The sequence below is a fragment of the Dendrobates tinctorius genome, unplaced genomic scaffold, assembly GCF_039654945.1.
Source record: "Dendrobates tinctorius isolate UK_male_01 unplaced genomic scaffold, ASM3965494v1 ptg000023l, whole genome shotgun sequence".
Taxonomy (NCBI): domain Eukaryota; kingdom Metazoa; phylum Chordata; class Amphibia; order Anura; family Dendrobatidae; genus Dendrobates; species Dendrobates tinctorius.
In genome coordinates, this window is record NW_027361691.1 from 959,065 (window position 1) to 979,579 (window position 20,515).

Here is a 20,515-nt window from a genome sequence, read left to right on the forward strand (position 1 = left end):
GGCGCTCTTTCGCCCAGGGCACATGAAAACCTGCAGCCAGCCCTCCCCCCCCACAACTTTAGCCAAATAACCCCCATTTTTCAGTGCGTAACTTGTATTATGAAGTTAATTAAGGTTGACAAGCTTAAGAAAGAAGAATTGATGCTTTTGGCATTCAAATGGGCACTGTAGGTGTGTTTCCTGTCCTCCTCTCACTGCCGACTTTTATTCCCCATTGACTTACATTGGGTTTCGTGTTTCGGGACGACCCCGACTTTTCCCTATAATCGGACGATCTTGCTCAACCCGACTTTTGGAAAAGTCGGGTTTCACGAAACGAAACGCAACCCTAAAAAACCAAAAGTCGCTCAACTCTAGTCTTAACCATTTAGCAAAGTCCAAAAGTTTCATATTCCTTGGATCCTTAAAGGGGGTATCTACAGTCTCTCCAAATTACTGAAACCACTAGGTATGGCAGTGACCCCAGTTACTCTAATGCAGGTTGCTCGCTGGTTTCTGTCCTGGTCTTCAGTCACCTGTCTGCAGTGGTCAAGAGACTAGAAATAAGTATTAGCTCAGATGTATCTGATGATATCCATGACTCATAACCGATGAGGCCTGTAATTGGCTACAGTGTTCAGGTGAGTCCAGCAGATCATCATCCGGGGCACACCAGTCACCTCACCGCTGAAGCCAATGACAGACTTCAGCAGTATCAGGATGTCATCACTTTATATCCTGGCCAGAACCGGCTGGAACAAAGAGGATACAACCGGTGAGTATGGCTTCTTTTATTATTTTATCCCATTCCCCTAACTCTTTCAAAAAATTATTTGCACAGTTGGACAATCCCTTTAAAAATAACTTATTTTAGCTCTGCAATTTCTCCCTTTAATAGTGAATTTGCTCTCAATGTCTAAAATTCACGTCCTCCAAATAGAAAGCCAAATATTGTAAAATACCAATGTCAATACAACAGTAAACTCAGTGGGGGAGGATACTTTCTATATATGCCCCTCCCCTACATCAAAACAAGGAAATTACTTTTTCATATGCTCCTCCCCTGAGGAGTACTCACAACCATTTAGAAAAGCCAGGAAGAAACTGACCTTCTCCATTTCACTTAATGGGTGCAATTACTCTATCTCATTTTTAAGAAGACCTCATATTGGAAGTCTGTGCTCTGAAAATACGACATGAAATCTTACCATTGCCGGCAACATTTTATCAAACCTTTCATACTTAAAAATAAAAAAGTAGAGTCATTACAGAAGTAAACTCAGTGGGGGAGGATACTTCTTATATATGCCCCTCCCTTACATCAAATAAAGGAAATGGCTTTTTCATATGCTCCTCCCCTGAGGAGTACGTAACTCCCAACCATTTAGAAAAGCCAGGAAGAAACTGTTTGATCTTCTACATTTCACTTAGTGAAATTACTCTCCTTTTTTAAGAAGACCTCATATTGGAAGTCAGTGTTCTGAAAATACGACATGACATCTTACCATTGCCGGCAACATTTTATCAAACCTTTCATACTTAAAAATAAAAAAGAAGAGTCATTACAGAAGTAAACTCAGTGGGGGAGGATACTTCTTATATATGCCCCTCCCTTACATCAAATAAAGGAAATGGCTTTTTCTTATGCTCCTCCCCTGAGGAGTACGTAACTCACAACCATTTATAAAAGCCAGGAAGAAACTGTTTGATCTTCTACATTTCACTTAGTGAAATTAGTCTCCTTTTTTAAGAAGACCTCATATTGGAAGTCTGTGCTCTGAAAATACGACATGACATCTTACCATTGCCGGCAACATTTTATCAAACCTTTCATACTTAAAAATAAAAAAGAAGAGTCATTACAGAAGTAAACTCAGTGGGGAAGGATACTTCTTATATATATGCCCCTCCCTTACATCAAATAAAGGAAATGGCTTTTTCTTATGCTCCTCCCCTGAGGAGTACGTAACTCACAACCATTTATAAAAGCCAGGAAGAAACTGTTTGATCTTCTACATTTCACTTAGTGAAATTACTCTCCTTTTTTAAGAAGACCTCATATTGGAAGTCTGTGCTCTGAAAATACGACATGACATCTTACCATTGCCGGCAACATTTTATCAAACCTTTCATACTTAAAAATAAAAAAGAAGAGTCATTACAGAAGTAAACTCAGTGGGGAAGGATACTTCTTATATATGCCCCTCCCTTACATCAAATAAAGGAAATGGCTTTTTCTTATGCTCCTCCCCTGAGGAGTACGTAACTCACAACCATTTATAAAAGCCAGGAAGAAACTGTTTGATCTTCTACATTTCACTTAGTGAAATTACTCTCCTTTTTTAAGAAGACCTCATATTGGAAGTCTGTGCTCTGAAAATACGACATGACATCTTACCATTGCCGGCAACATTTTATCAAACCTTTCATACTTAAAAATAAAAAAGAAGAGTCATTACAGAAGTAAACTCAGTGGGGAAGGATACTTCTTATATATATGCCCCTCCCTTACATCAAATAAAGGAAATGGCTTTTTCTTATGCTCCTCCCCTGAGGAGTACGTAACTCACAACCATTTATAAAAGCCAGGAAGAAACTGTTTGATCTTCTACATTTCACTTAGTGAAATTACTCTCCTTTTTTAAGAAGACCTCATATTGGAAGTCTGTGCTCTGAAAATACGACATGACATCTTACCATTGCCGGCAACATTTTATCAAACCTTTCATACTTAAAAATAAAAAAGAAGAGTCATTACAGAAGTAAACTCAGTGGGGAAGGATACTTCTTATATATGCCCCTCCCTTACATCAAATAAAGGAAATGGCTTTTTCTTATGCTCCTCCCCTGAGGAGTACGTAACTCACAACCATTTATAAAAGCCAGGAAGAAACTGTTTGATCTTCTACATTTCACTTAGTGAAATTACTCTCCTTTTTTAAGAAGACCTCATATTGGAAGTCTGTGCTCTGAAAATACGACATGACATCTTACCATTGCCGGCAACATTTTATCAAACCTTTCATACTTAAAAATAAAAAAGAAGAGTCATTACAGAAGTAAACTCAGTGCGGAAGGATACTTCTTATATATATGCCCCTCCCTTACATCAAATAAAGGAAATGGCTTTTTCTTATGCTCCTCCCCTGAGGAGTACGTAACTCACAACCATTTATAAAAGCCAGGAAGAAACTGTTTGATCTTCTACATTTCACTTAGTGAAATTACTCTCCTTTTTTAAGAAGACCTCATATTGGAAGTCTGTGCTCTGAAAATACGACATGACATCTTACCATTGCCGGCAACATTTTATCAAACCTTTCATACTTAAAAATAAAAAAGAAGAGTCATTACAGAAGTAAACTCAGTGGGGAAGGATACTTCTTATATATGCCCCTCCCTTACATCAAATAAAGGAAATGGCTTTTTCTTATGCTCCTCCCCTGAGAAGTACGTAACTCACAACCATTTATAAAAGCCAGGAAGAAACTGTTTGATCTTCTACATTTCACTTAGTGAAATTACTCTCCTTTTTTAAGAAGACCTCATATTGGAAGTCTGTGCTCTGAAAATACGACATGACATCTTACCATTGCCGGCAACATTTTATCAAACCTTTCATACTTAAAAATAAAAAAGAAGAGTCATTACAGAAGTAAACTCAGTGGGGAAGGATACTTCTTATATATATGCCCCTCCCTTACATCAAATAAAGGAAATGGCTTTTTCTTATGCTCCTCCCCTGAGGAGTACGTAACTCACAACCATTTATAAAAGCCAGGAAGAAACTGTTTGATCTTCTACATTTCACTTAGTGAAATTACTCTCCTTTTTTAAGAAGACCTCATATTGGAAGTCTGTGCTCTGAAAATACGACATGACATCTTACCATTGCCGGCAACATTTTATCAAACCTTTCATACTTAAAAATAAAAAAGAAGAGTCATTACAGAAGTAAACTCAGTGGGGAAGGATACTTCTTATATATATGCCCCTCCCTTACATCAAATAAAGGAAATGGCTTTTTCATATGCTCCTCCCCTGAGGAGTACGTAACTCACAACCATTTAGAAAAGCCAGGAAGAAACTGTTTGATCTTCTACATTTCACTTAGTGAAATTACTCTCCTTTTTTAAGAAGACCTCATATTGGAAGTCAGTGTTCTGAAAATACGACATGACATCTTACCATTGCCGGCAACATCTTATCAAACCTTTCATATTAAAAAAAAAAAGAAGATAAAACAGAATCAAGAAAAAAGAATGAAACTTTTTTCCAAGATCCAAGCAGAAGGAGAATCCTTGTCTTTTTACAGACATCCACATCACACACAACTCGCCAAAATGTCAGGGGAAGAGCAATTTAAATTACCTCCCTTGAAATAGAGATCCAGCAAGCATGACAACTGTCTAGATTCCAAACCTGGAAATAGCACGGACAGGAGAGACAGAGAGTCCCTGATAACACGGCAGACAGGGGTGACTACGTACGCGGCGCTCGGTACAGATGCAATGACATTTCATGTAAAGATACAATAGCCGGAAAATGCAATCAGGCAGAGCCGCCATACAACCGTCTCCAAAACCCGCACGTCCCGAAGCCAAAATAACTTTGTAAGGTCCATTGAAGTTCAGCAGGTACTTACATCGCCTTGGGAAACGTCAAGAAGATTTTCCAAAGTTTTCATTTACTTCGAGTAAACTTTAAATCCAGCCCAAGATGTAACGTTGTCTCTTATGTTGAAATATCACAGGGAAATCTACAGAGGGGGGAAGAAAAAAAAATGTTTGCATTTGGTTAGCGGTAAATTAAATGAGCGTGTTTATTCAGAAGATAAAAGCTGAATTCAAGATTTTCGACTTTCGGATGGAGCTGGAACATTAAATATGGTGCATGATAATAGAGTTTTTGTAAAAGAAATATTGTTTTTTAATGACACATTTAAGGAATTTATGATATAGCTTGGTTAGAGTAACCGAATGGGTGCGGATAGTCTTTCCAAAATCCTTGGGGGCGTAGCTGAGCATGCGCTACCTGACTGGCTAAAAGGCATCCTGTTTATGACCCATAAACAAAAATGTGCGGGATGGGGGTATACATTAGGTATTAGCCCCCACTAACTATTAAAGTACCTAATATCCTTGCTCAGATATCTTCGCAAACAAGCCCGACTCTACATGACGAAGGCCGTTTTCGTCAAAAATGCCAATGGGCCTAAAGTGGGTGAATAAACAAAACTTTTTTTTTGTTGACTTTCCAATCACTTTGCCATGTAGAATGGGTGGGGGATGACACAAGATGTAACCTGATGTTATTAAAGCGGTAGTATCATCATAGACCAGACCTTGATGGAGTTAATGTGAGAGCAGATTACAATACTCCTGACAAATAGCAGGTTTCGCCAGTGAGAAACCTCGGCTAGCCAAACACGTTTTATTTGGCCGATTTCACACCTACGACATTCACTTACTGCAAGATCCATACTTTCCGCCATACTTCTGACCTGAGCTCAACTGCCACATGCCTACAAGGCTGTTGAGCTTTGTCAGGAGATATCAAAATATTTTGGTTTGTACTCAGGAAGGGAATGTTGGACATGTGAAACCAAGGATATTCCATCCACAGAATATGAGGATCTTTCAAGTCCTCCAAAGTAAAGATAATTAGCTTTGCTCTTTGAATGGGTCCCCTCAATGAAGCTCATATCCCTTAATAGTAGGTTGATGAAGTAGCTATGCCACCGTCCCCATTTACTCCCTTCTTTCCATGATGGTTGATGATGCATAAACCTAATGATGTCACCTAGTCATGGTGGATCATTCAAACTCCAGGATCTTGGTGATTTTATGGATGTATGAGAACTCTTTTAGACTTCCTTACCGAGTCTGTGGCCGGTTGAGGGGGGTTCCTAATTCTGAAGAAGCTTGAACACAACTAATCTACGGCAAGGAGGAACCAAATGCTTCCTTGCCCTTATGAATCTAGAGAACAAAACTAGAATCTAGAGGCTTCTATACTTCCCAAGGAAAGTAAGTTGGCATGCATTATGGATGAGGAGTAGGATAGCAGCTGTCCCGCGCATGAATCATGGACCCACTGTGCCACGAGTCAGGCTTAACCAGGAGGGACATGGTTTATTGGCTACATAGTTTTTGCCAGAGCTCCTGATGGTGGAGTTAGGCTTGTGCTACAGGTAGCCACCAGGTACCACTCTGGGGCAGTCTCCGGGATGTGCAGCAGCTGACCCCAAGGGTCACGATCACAGTCACGAATATGGACTTGGAGTCACTGGCAGGACAGGATTCAGATACTGGTATAACACATATCGGAGCCAACAGAGAGGGAAAATGGAAGTCAGTTCACCACATCCAGGAGCACCTTGCTGGGTCAGATGAAGCCGCACGGAGCCGTCCCAGTCTAGGACGTGAAAATGGCTAAAGAAGGAAGGAAGGTCCAATTCATAAACGGATAATCCGGTTGGATAAAAAAAAAAATTGCCTTTTATTATATAAAATAAGAAATATAAAAGCTGGCCTCCTGGAAAATGGCATGTGTAGAAACCGACGAAGAACCTTAAGGCTATGTGCACACGGTGCGGATCCTCCCGCGGTTATTTCCGCACGGATTTTACTAAATCCGCAGGTCAAATGACCTGCATTTTTCCTGCGGATTTAGTGCATTTTTTGTGCGGTTTTACTGCCGTTTTTGTGCCGTTTTCCACTGAAAAGTGACATGCTGCTTTTTTTATTCCGCACGAAATCCGCGCAGAAAAATCCGCGGCATGTGCACAGCGGTTTTTTTTTAACATAGGCTATAATGGTATTGTACATCACCTGCAGTTCTGCTGCGGATCCGCAGCAGAATCCGCACCGTGTGCACATAGCCTAAAGGGAATCTGTCACCCCATTTTTCGAGTATCAGGTGCCGGCACCGACATCAGGGGCTTATCTACAGCATTCTGTAATGCTGTCAGATAATACTCAGTTTCTTCCTGAAAATGATTGCAAACACAAATTCTTTGTTATTATTATCTTCATTTAATTTGTCTTAAATGAAAAAACACAAAAAGAATTGTCCTAAAGCCAAATTGGATATAATTCCACACCAAACATAAAAAAGAGGGTGGACAAAAGTATTGGCACTGTTCAAAAAATCATGTGATGCTTCTCTAATTTGTGTAATTAGCAGCACCTGTAACTTACCTGTGGCACCTAACAGGTGTTGGCAATAACTAAATCACACTTGCAGCCAGGTGACATGGATTAAAGTTGACTCAACCTCTGTCCTGTGTCCTTGTGTGTACCACATTGAGCATGGAGAAAAGAAAGAAGACCAAAGAACTGTCTGAGGACTTGAGAAACCAAATTGTGAGGAAGCATGAGCAATCTCAAGGCTACAAGTCCATCTCCAAAGACCTGAATGTTCCTGTGTCTACCGTGCGCAGTGTCATCAAGAAGTGTAAAGCCCATGGCACTGTGGCTAACCTCCCTAGATGTGGACGGAAAAGAAAAATTGACAAGAGATTTCAACGCAAGATTGTGCGGATGTTGGATAAAGAACCTCGACTAACATCCAAACAAGTTCAAGCTGCCCTGCAGTCCGAGGGTACAACAGTGTCAGCCCGTACTATCCGTCGGCGTCTGAATGAAAAGGGACTGTATGGTAGGAGACCCAGGAAGACCCCACTTCTTACCCCGAGACATAAAAAAGCCAGGCTGGAGTTTGCCAAAACTTATCTGAAAAAGCCTAAAACGTTTTGGAAGAATGTTCTCTGGTCAGATGAGACAAAAGTAGAGCTTTTTGGGCAAAGGCAAAACATAGAGTTTACAGGAGAAAAAAAAGAGGCATTCAAAGAAAAAAACACGGTCCCTACAGTCAAACATGGCGGAGGTTCCCTGATGTTTTGGGGTTGCTTTGCTGCCTCTGGCACTGGACTGCTTGACCGTGGCATTATGGCATTATGAAGTCTGAAGACTACCAACAAATTTTGCAGCATAATGTAGGGCCCAGTGTGAGAAAGCTGGGTCTCCCTCAGAGGTCATGGGTCTTCCAGCAGGACAATGACCCAAAACACACTACAAAAAACACTAGAAAATGGTTTGAGAGAAAGCACTGGAGACTTCTAAGGTGGCCAGCAATGAGTCCAGACCTGAATCCCATAGAACACCTGTGGAGAGATCTAAAAATGGCAGTTTGGAGAAGGCACCCTTCAAATATCAGGGACCTGGAGCAGTTTGCCAAAGAAGAATGGTCTAAAATTCCAGCAGAGCATTGTAAGAAACTCATTGATGGTTACCGGAAGCGGTTGGTCGCAGTTATTTTGGCTAAAGGTTGTGCAACCAAGTATTAGGCTGAGGGTGCCAATACTTTTGTCTGGCCCATTTTTGGAGTTTTGTGTGAAATGATCAATGTTTTGCTTTTTGCTTCATTCTAGAGTTGAGCGATACCGTCCGATACTTCAAAGTATCGTATCGGATGGTATCGGCCGATCTTTAAAAAAAGTATCGGTATCGCCGATTCCGATACCGGAAGTCCCATTCAAGTCTATGGGACTTCCGGTATCGGAATAAGAAAAACCCTAGCCTGCCCTTGTACAGCCTCTCTGGGGTCTGTACGGGCCTTTCGGGGGGCTGTGCCGGCCTGCCAGGGGGTCTGTGCAGGCTCCGGTGGTCTGTGCCGGCCTGCCGGTGGTCTGTGCAGGCTCCGGGGGGCTGTGCCGGCCTGCCGGGGGGCTGTGCCGGCCTGCCGGGTGGCTGTGCAGGCTCCGGGGGGCTGTGCCGGCCTGCCGGGGGGCTGTGCCGGCCTGCCGGTGGTCTGTGCAGGCTCCGGGGGTCTGTGCAGGCATCGTCCGATGGGACTACAAGTCCCATCGGGCGATGCCTGCTACCATGACAGTGATTGACACATTAGCCAATGATGGGACAGTAGTAGTCCCATCATCCGGCTAATGTGTTAAATGTAAAAAAAAAAAAAAAAAAAATTACATGCTACATACATACAACATGCATACTACATACATGCTACATTCATACTACATACTACATACATGCTACATTCATACTACATGCAACATACATACTACATATATACTACATGCATGCTACATACATACTGCATGCTACATACATACCACATATATACTACATACATACTACATGCATGCTACATGCTACATACATAACACATATATACTACATGCATGCTACATACATACTACATGCTACATACTACATATATACTACATGCATGCTACATACTACATGCTACATACATACTACATATATACTGCATGCTACATACATACTGCATGCTACATGCATGCTACATACATACTACATACATACTACATGCTACATACATACTACATATATACTACATACATACTACATACATACTACATGCATGCTACATGCATGCTACATACATACCACATACATAACACATATATACTACATGCATGCTACATACATACTACATGCTACATACATACCATATACATACTACATGCATGCTACATACATACTACATGCATGCTACATACATACTACATGCATGCTACATACATACTACATGCTACATACATACTACATATATACTACATGCATGCTACATACATACTACATGCTACATACATACTACATATATACTACATGCATGCTACATACATACCACATATATACTACATGCATGCTACATACATACTGCATGCTACATGCATGCTACATACATACTACATACATACTACATGCTACATACATACCACATATATACTACATACATACAATACATTCATACAATACATACATAGACATACAGTACATATAACATAGAGTAACATACTTACCAATACTTGTCACATTGTTCCCCGAAGCCATTGTCTTTCCGGAATAAATATTAACATAACAAACCACAAAAATACTCACCCACGATCCGAAGCAGTCCACGAGTGTGTCCCACGACGATCTTGGGTAGAGAACTGCAGCATCAGATGATGCTGCCGTTCTCTACGGGCTGCAGGAATCCAATGACGGAAGGTAGGTATCCTTCCGCACTGTATTCCTCCGCCACTTAAAAAAAAAAAAAGTCCCTAGTCTCACTTTATGCCATTGCTGTGTGGGAATTTCCCACACAGCAATGGCATAAAGTGAGACTAGGGACTTTTTTTTTTTTTAAGTGGCGGAGGAATACAGTGCGGAAGGATACCTACCTTCCGTCATTGGATTCCTGCAGCCCGTAGAGAACGGCAGCATCATCTGATGCTGCAGTTCTCTACCCAAGATCGTCGTGGGACACACTCGTGGACTGCTTCGGATCGTGGGTGAGTATTCTTGTGGTTTGTTATGTTAATATTTATTCCGGAAAGACAATGGCTTCGGGGAACAATGTGACAAGTATTGGTAAGTATGTTACTCTATGTTATATGTACTGTATGTCTATGTATGTATTGTATGAATGTATTGTATGTATGTAGTATATATGTGGTATGTATGTAGCATGTAGTATGTATGTAGTATGTATGTAGCATGCATGTAGCATGCAGTATGTATGTAGCATGCATGTAGTATATATGTAGTATGTATGTAGCATATATGTAGTATGTATGTAGCATGCATGTAGTATGTATGTAGCATGCATGTAGTATGTATGTAGCATGCATGTAGTATGTATGTAGCATGCATGTAGTATGTATGTAGCATGCATGTAGTATGTATGTAGCATGCATGTAGTATGTATGTAGTATATATGTAGTATGTATGTAGTATATATGTAGTATGTATGTAGTATATATGTAGTATGTATGTAGCATGTAGTATGTATGTAGCATGCATGTAGTATGTATGTAGCATGTATGTAGTATGTATGTAGCATGCATGTAGTATGTATGTAGCATGTATGTAGTATGTATGTAGCATGCATGTAGTATGTATGTAGTATGTATGTAGTATGTATGTAGCATGCAGTATGTATGTAGCATGTATGTAGTATGTATGTAGCATGCATGTAGTATGTATGTAGCATGTAGTATGTATGTAGCATGCATGTAGTATGTATGTAGCATGTATGTAGTATGTATGTAGCATGTAGTATGTATGTAGCATGCATGTAGTATGTATGTAGTATTTTTTTTTTTTTTTTTTTTTTTTAACATTTAACACATTAGCCGGATGATGGGACTACTACTGTCCCATCATTGGCTAATGTGTCAATAACTGTCATGGTAGCAGGCATCGCCCGATGGGACTTGTAGTCCCATCGGACGATGCTTGCACAGACCCCCGGACATCAGCACAGCCCCCCGGCAGGCCGGCACAGCCCCCCGGCAGGCCGGTGCAGACCCCCACAGGGTGCACAGACCACCGGCAGGCCGGCACAGCCCCCCGGCAGGCCGGCAGAGACCCCGGGCAGTCCACACAGCCCCCCGGCAGGCCGGCACAGCCCCCCGGCAGGCCGGCAGAGACCCCCGGAAGGCCCGAAATGACGGCGCATCATGATGCGCACACACCGCGCATCATGATGACGTCAGGCCGTCAATCAACTGAACTTCCGATTCCGATGCCGAATTCCGATATTGAAAAAATATCGGAAGTCGGTATCGGAATTCCGATACAGCAAGTATCGGCCGATACCCGATACTTGCGGTATCGGAATGCTCAACACTACTTCATTCTCTTTTGTGTTTTTTCATGTAAGACAAATTAAATGAAGATAATATTACCAAAGAATTTGTGCTTGCAATCATTTTCAGGAAGAAACTGAGCATTATCTGACAGAATTGCAGGGGTGTCAATACTTTTGGCCACAACTGTATATATTTTTACAATTACGATTTGCTGTGCTACTTGTCAAAAAATCCTGACGGACGCGTTGTGAATCGGCTGATTTCTTGTGAATATTCCACTTTTCCGAGTCCAAGGTTACCGATGAATTGGTCTATATCTAGCATCTTCCGTGTAATTCGGCTTCTCCCGCGTCGCCCGTCCCCATACGTAGCCATTTTTTATAACGTATATCAATATATAATGAATTCATGAATAATAGATACATCACTCTAGTTGGTCGTCCGCCTGCACTAGAGATGAAATCTATTGGTGTGATTACCTTGTGGTATACATTCCCAATATATAAATCTTACATTTCCATATGCTGAGAGATACGATATTTTATACGGCAGCCGGAGAGTCTTATATTAATTTTTCGAAAGATTTATGAGTTTAATATTACGGGGCTTTAATACAGAACACATTCTAGAATCTACAGATTGAAAGGGGATTTTACCCCTAAAATTAAAAAAAAAATAAAAAATCCCCAGAGCATAAATATCCTCGAGTCATTGTTTTCTGTCCTGTTTAAACTGGTTGTTGCCTTTTTTTTTAAAGATTTGGTCCCACTATTATGATCTGATCACAGGAAATCACAACAATCACAAGTAATATGTCAGGTGCTCAATTATGCTGCAGCACCACCACAGGAAAAAGGAAGTATTGCACAATTGTTATTGAAGTCAATGGACTGTTTAGCATGCCGGGTCCTCCAGGGCGAAAGACGCTCCCCCCCCCTTCTTCCTTTTCCTGACATCAGCTGTACAGATACAGTGCATGTATGGAACGGGCTCAGGAGCTGAACCTGCAAAATTCACGGTGGCTGCCAGCTGTGTTATACAGCCAGCACTTGCCAATAAGAGCAGCTGCAGTTTAACCACCTAAATGGCGCTATCAATAACTGACCCAGCATCTAAGGGGTGCAATCTGTGGCAGAGGTCTATTCCGGTGTACATTGCTCACTTCCGATCGCTGGGTGCTGATGTGACTGCGATGACAGCAGAGGGTTTACTAAAGGGTTTACTGGCATCTTGGTACTCCTATGAAGCCCAGCCCATGGCTGAGCTTCAGAGACCATTAATCTAATTATATACTGATGTACTGCAGTATATAGTATAATGATTGTAGGTTCAAGTCCCCTAGGGTTGACTAAAAAAAAATAAAAAAAAATAAAAGATCTTAGCAATAGTAGAAAAAGAACCACGATATAAAAGTTGAAGTCACCTAACCTTTCCACAATGCATAAAAAAGTCACTTGCACCAAAAGTCAGCACTATCAATATATAAAAATAGTTAATGTATATGGCAAAGGTGAAAGAAAAAAAATAAAGAAAACTGCAGCTAAACACTCAAAAGAACAAACCGGAAAAACAGGAAAAATAAAAAAAAAGTTACGGGGTCTTGAAAAATGGCGACACAAAAATGAAAATGATTTAAAAAAAGCCCTGCTGATATAATGAAAACCGTACATGTTTAGTGTCGAATCATGTTATCAAGATGCCTGGGAAGCAAAACCCCGAAAATTGGCAGATACATTTTTTTTAATTTCGACATTTACCCAAATGTTTTTGAGCATTTTTGAGCATTTTAAGGTAAAATTAATGGTGCAATACAAAACTGAAACAAAAAAAATCCTGATATGGCCATGTGGATGGAAAAAAAAGTTATGAACCCCCCCCCCAAAAAAAAAGAGCAAAAACTGGTCTTAGCTAGAGCGGATTAGAGGGGGTCTATGCTTTAGACTATCCTGACTTGTAAGAACTTAGCAGATCTTAAAGTGTCTCCTGGGATCTTGAGTGATCATTAGGAATCTTGTGGCGGAAACCTGATAAGTGTTTAATTTCCCTGCACTGCCCCCACAGGAGAAATGAGGTATTACACAGGACAGGTCCTCCAGAGCAATGCAATTAGTTGCCAAGTCGGGAGACATGTTTTATGTGTTCAGCAGAAAGTTACGTCCTGTCCCCTCCATGGACTTTCCTTAGACAATGGATCCGGGCGGAAATCAATGGCAGCGCTGCTGTTGTTGCTCCGTCCCGGAAAGGTGTTTTTTTTTTTTTTTTTTGCATTGGACACTTAATTTAGTGTACACAAGATAAATAATGAAATGAGCCTCATCTATCACCGCCTGGATGTGACACAGTTGTGTCACCTTTTCTTCACATGTTGTTAATACTTTCCCAGCAGGTAGTTACTATGTAATATATCACAGGACGCCATAGCGGGGGGGGGGGGGGGGGATTCGTCTGTGCATCTTATTAGCGAGTTCTCTCATTCCTGTAGAAATTGGCCTGAGGTTTTCTCCACTTTCTTTTTCGTCAATGTATCGGAATGTTCAACATAAAAAAAAACATAATGTATTTAAAATAAATAAAAATAAAAAACATATAAAAATTATAATAAATAAAATAATTTAAAAAATGAAAAATAATAATAATAAATAAAATAATAATCATCAGAATGATAAGAGGTATGTCATACAGTGTATAATACAAATACAAAATATCCTTAAAATATGTAATAGCAAAAAATAAAATTTCACAGGTCTTAAATGGGTTGTATCAGGGATTAAGAAAATCTAAAAAAAAATATTTAAGAAATATTTGCGAAAATAAAATAAGATTATAAAAAATAAAATATAGAATAATAATAATAATCCTAATAAATAAAATAATAAAAAAAGAAACAAATAATCGTAATAAAATAATAATCATAATAAAAAATATGTCATACAGTGTATAATAGAAATACAAAATATCGTTAAAATATGTAATAGCAAAAATAAAATTTCACAGGTCTTAAATGGGTTGTATCAGAGATTAATAAAATATAAAAAAAATTAAGAAATATTTAAGAAAATAAAATTATAAAAAATAAAATATAAAATAATAGTAGTCATAATAAATAAAATAAAAAAATTAAAAAAACAAATAATAATCAATAAATAAAATAATAATAATCAGAATAATAAAAAGTATGTCATACAGTGTATAATAGAAATACAAGATAGCCTTAAAATACATTATAGCAAAAATAAAAATAAGATTGCACAGGCCTTAAATGAGTTGTATCAGGGATTAAGAAAATATAAAAAAAAAAATTAAGAAATATTTAACAAAATATTCCTTCAAGTCTCAGTCCCTTTTATTTCTAGGTTCCAAATCCCCGTATAGACATTAATTAAAACATAAGATATTGTCTGCTTGAAGCCACCACTAGGGGGAGCTTACTGCACACTGTGTATACATTGAACTCAACGACAAGAGAGCATGTAATGAGCTCCCTCTAGTGGTGGCTGCAGGCAACTAGAATGATTTCACTGACTTGTAAGAACTATGGATGTCATAGAAAGAGGGATATCCCTTAAAGGACCTGTCCATGCCTTATATGAACAGCCACTCATTTCTACGGGCAGAATTTAATATTCCATTTTGGTAGGGTCAACCAGAGCTTTGAATAAGAGCTGTTGATTTTCATGTAGCTGCTGAAAACTATACAGGATTTTATGTCTCTTTTTAACCTCTTCTTGCCCAATGTAATGTACTGTATAACTCATTTACAGTGCGTGTCAATCACAGTCAGCACTAAAGGAAAAGTCCTCTATATAAAGCCTTACAACCATTGGAAAAAGGGAGGCAACAACAACAAAAAAAGGGTAATGTCTAAATCAACATGTCAATCTTAGGTTTAAAATCTTGTGCCAACCAGTTTCTTTAATACTGAAAAGCCAAAATTCTGTCCCCCTGCAGCCACCACTAGAGGGAGCTCACCGCATACTGTCTCACCATTGAGGTCTGCGTCTTCACAGTGTGCAGTGAGCTCCCTCTAGTGGCAGCTGCAAGCACGCTGCATTTTAATTGCAAGTCTAGGCAGAACATAAAGAGGAGTCTTTGCCTTTTGCACACTTTCAAATGTTAGGAAGGTATGTTGTTAACCCCTTCGTGCTGGGACAATTATCTTTTTATTTTTTCAAAATATTTTTTTTCGTCATTTTTCCTTTATATATATTTTTTTTGCACCATAGGAGGCTTGAACCTGTGATTGTTTGATTACCTTTCATGTGTAGATGTCTGAGATTTAAAGGGGGCATTTAAAGGGGTTGTTAACAGCCTTCTTTTTACTTTATTGCATGTATTTAGGGTTAAAAATCATTTCTGCAAGTCAGTTTTATGAAAAATTGTGCACCGTTTGGCTTTTAAAGTCTTTTTGTTACCCAACGCATTCAACTTTCTGTGGCCTGTGGTTGTAAATCACCTGAGAAGAGCTAAAAAAAAAACAACAACCGTAAAAGAGTTACAAACTAACCATTTAGAAAGTCGGAATGAGTTCACTTATGGTTTCTCAGTTAACTCATTCTACAGCCAGCAATAGACAGTGAAACATAGAGGTATAGGAGACAAACGGGGAAACATTTTGAATGAAACCCAATTATAAAAATAATCTTTATTCTCGAATACTTCCATTTAAGTAAGAAAAAAAATCTCTTCCCAGGGTGGACAATTCCTTTAAGTGGTAAAACAGAAGGGATTTTTGCTCTAATCTGACCAGGGATTTTTCGATAATCCGACCCTTGTAGTAAAAGACGATATTTCCGCACGGTTCTGCCCCGGATACACATTGCTGGCGCTTCTGAGCTTATCCAAAATTTCATTTATACATGAATGGATATTTCGGAGAGAATTTTTGACTGTTAAGTGCCGGTGCCTTCTGCTCGGCTGCATCCATCTACATGGGTTATCACGGTTTTGGCTACACGATCTCGAGATTTTGCAATATTCGAGCTTGTCAAAGCCGTGCAGCTGCTGTGACAGAAATCTGTAACTCATGAAGTCTGTATTCTCTGATCTCTCCGATTTCAGTTTTGAAAATTTTGCTTGTAAGGTTTTGTAAAAAAAAAAAAATTCTGGGTCATTAATCTGATGTAAAACGGGAGCGAAAGAGATGATATTTGTAAAGTGCCTGTAAATTCCTGCGCCTCTTTGTAGTGGAATGTATCATCCAAAAAATGTTCACGTTATGTACGGTTTATTAAGTTTTTATAACGGTATAAACCAATATTTGTATTTTTTGGTGTCTTTATTTTTTCTTGTTTCCATTTACAAGGTCTTAAAAATTAACACTGACGTCTGGAGTACACACCACAGGATGATGTTTCCTGCTTTCTGAATTTCACTTAACAGCTTTGCTGTGTAGACTTTGACATGTTCAACGGAGTCATCTCATAGGTAGAAGGTGGGAATTAATGACAGATTGGAACTCTTATTCTGCTGAAAGCCTAGAGAAAAGAAAACAATCTGCTACATATTACACAGAGAGGAAAGGTGTCACGGGTTTACCGCATCAGAGAGGAGCCAGAAGACCCCAGCATCTGATTTCTCCTACTCCTACACTGACTAGAAGCACTTCACCTTCATATTAAATGGTGCAGGTTTCTTTTAGCAGTGTAGGGGTTCATCTGCTCAGTTGAGAGCTCCTGGAGGCTTTCTTGCATTAAGACTCTCAGCTGTGCACTGTTAGCATCTCCCATCTTCTATATAAACTGGATCCTGGCTAGCACACATTGTCAGAAAGCTTATGCTGCATGGTTGGTGATTGTTGTTGTTGGTTATTATAGGAGAAGGCGTTTGGTGGATTTATCTGTGACTGTTGCTACGTTATGAGTGTGTGCTAATTCCCCTTCTTCTCCTAATTTGGTCTTAACTCATCCTTCACTTCCCGGTATTTACCTCTGTTGTTTATGTGTGTATATTTGTATGATTGGCATTTTACTTTATCCCTGTTCGTATTACCTTGTTGGACTGGTTGGTGTGTTAGGGTACACTACTACTCTGCTCTTCCCTGGGTGGGAGAAGGGTACAGAGAGCAGATTCAGGAGCTAAGGAAAGATACGTGGCCCCGGCGTCTTCACCATCAGAAGTAATCCGGGGAACAGAGCAAGCTAGGGCACTCTAGTTTTTTTTTTTGAAGTTGCATAGAATGTTCTACAAAATTGGCAAGATTTTTGAGACTTTTCCTTTCTTAGCCAAGAAAAAAAAAAAACAGTTGCAGGACAAACTTTTCAATTGGAGCGTAAAGAAATGGCACAAATCTATGGTATAAATGGACCGTACAGATGTGTCCTCTCTTACCCCTAATAGTATTACTTACGATACAGGCGATGTACGGTGAAAACCAATTATCATCAATGTGCAGGATAACTTGTTGATCGGTGGGTGGTCAGCCCTTGGTGTGAGAGAACAGGGGACTTTTATACCCAAAATAATGGGGCAGAAGAGCGCGTGCTCCTCTACCTCGCCAATCATTTCCAATTTTTTCAATATTTTATTGTGGTGCCGAAAACATACAGACAAAAAACAGCAGAAAAAAAACGCAACATTTTCGCTCCGTCTGAACACAGCCACAGTGCTACATTTTTATGACATTTTTTATGGGTTTAATGGAGAAAAAAAAAATCAATCTCGACATTTTTTCACTCCATTAGATCACTATAAATAATCTGATCGCTGTGTTGTGTGGGTCGTTACGATTACAGATACACTAAATATGTCTGTTCTTTGCTCTTCTTGAGTCGTGATGTTTATTTTTTTTTTTTCAAAGTGCATTAAAATAACATTATTGTGAGTGTTTTTCATTATTTTTTTAGTCATTTTACAGGAAGAAAAAAAATCTGACTTTTCCTTTCCCTTTAGAATACAGGGACCTAGAAATACACTGCTATGTACAGCTGTATCTCTAAGTCCCAGCACAATCTTCCTGGGATTGCACAGCCTACGATGCACAGAATACGCCCACCCTTTAGAGTTCAGGCGGTGGCTCATAACTCTTGCTGCCGCCTACAATGATACAGGTTGTGAGTTTGCATCCTGGTAAGAGCAGATCTCTAAGAAAGTCTAAATTAATGAAATGGAAATATAAACAGGCCAGAGAGATGCTAGTCCGGTCCACCAAAGAGGAGCTATGGGGCAATGAAGATGTCAGGAGGGAAGACATTGCACAGAGTGAGTAGAAGATGAGACACAGCCCTGACTTCTCGGGACAGTCACACTGGATCCGGGACGGTTGGGAGCTACAAATACATCTCCAGGACCCTTATAAAATTTACGTTACACGGTAGTGAAGGTGTTAAGGCATCTCAGCTATGATGTAGTATACAGGAGAGGAAACTGTCTAATGTTCAGCGAGTACCTGGCTTATTGCTTTTAGAATTTGGAACAGTTCGCACCTTCTCCTATAAATAATTTTTCAATTGTATTGATAACTTTCGTCCATTCTAAGTGTTATAGACAGCAGCGGAGCAGTACGGCGGCAGTGCGGTATAGTGCCTGGGTGGAAGAGTGTGATAATCTGCCTGTCAGGATCAATCAAGGACTGATCCCAATGATGGGGCCAGGTGAGCAGACTGGATGGTTCTGCTTCCTGATCAAATCAAGCTTGACAAACGTCTAACACTCTCGGTGTTGCACCTTGAGGAATATCCAGCTGTCCATGCAGGGAGCTGACTGTCATTCTTCATATTCCACCCTATAAAGCTGCAGAGACGGCCGCACATATTACCGAGCGCCGGCGGCCATGAGAAGATATGCAGATTCATGTATTAGCTCATTTGCAGCATAATGAGACATTTGTGTGAATCTTTTTTTATATTTACAAACAGAGGAAATGAGTAAAAAAAAGGAATATGTGATGTAGGACTAATTACAGTCAACTGGTGGCGCCATACTCCAATGGAATTGTCAATCATCCGAGCTTATTATTCAGAAGGGTCTATTGTTATATTAAAATATTTGTTAAAATTATCAGCAACGATGCAATCGACTGCAGCAGACAGCAAGGAAGGTCTCTGATCAGACATTGGATGAGCCGTCTCCCTCTAGCACAGCAGGAAGTCACAGCGCTGCCTCCAGTGCCCGCCATCAAGGGAGTCGTCTGTGTCTTCTCTGCTTCTGTACGCTGCAGCTGATGAAGAGCCTGCTGAATAATGGTTTAAGGCGACAGACGCAGTATGGAGTATTCTCGTTTCTCATTGAGTCCCATTGCCCCCAGGGGTATAAAATCTGGCCCATCGCTATGAAAAAAGCGCACTGATACCAGCGCAGTGCAGTAACAGGAGCCACCGGGGGAACGAGTCCATCCATGACATTTCTTCCTCCTTGATCTTCCTCATCACCTGTGAGAAATATTATTGAGAAGTGGAAGGAAGCACAGCAACTCAGCCACGACGTGGCCACCCCATAACATTACAGAGTGAGGGGCCAAGTGTTGATGAGCAGAGGGCAGAAAAGTCATTAACGCTCTCCTGATCTCTAGACCTCCTCTGGTATCAGCACAAACACTGCGCCCCGCCGGGAGCTACATGGTTGAGCAGCTGCATGCAGCCGTACATCACCAAGCACAAGGCTGAGGGTCAGATGGAGTGGTGTAAAACCGCCACCACTGGACTCTGGAGGAGACGTGTCTTGTGCAGTGATGGATCACACTTCTCTATCTGTATCTGATGGAGGATCTGGGTTTGGTGATTCCAGGAGGACGTTACCCCCTGACTGCATTGTGCCCCCTGTACAGATGGTGGAGGAGGATGATGCTATGGGCTGATATCAGGGGGCAGCCTCGGACTCTCAGCTTCAGTGATGGGAAATCTCAATTTTCAGCACAAGACATTGTGGACAATTGTAGCTTCAGCTTTCTGGGAACAGTTTAGGGAAGACTCTACTCTGCCC

The 20,515-nt window shown here is 40.2% G+C and overlaps 1 protein-coding gene across 5 annotated transcripts in view; it reads right to left on the reverse strand.

Moving 5' to 3' along the window:
• The window catches only part of LOC141084475 (teneurin-4-like), a 1,565,389-nt gene that overhangs the window by 946,826 nt on the left and 598,048 nt on the right, over window positions 1-20,515 (reverse strand). For all 5 annotated transcript variants that reach the window (XM_073569175.1, XM_073569176.1, XM_073569174.1 and 2 more), the window contains exon 3: window positions 4,625-4,738. The gene's annotated coding sequence lies outside the window, so the exon portion shown is untranslated. The remainder of the gene's footprint in view (window positions 1-4,624; window positions 4,739-20,515) is intronic.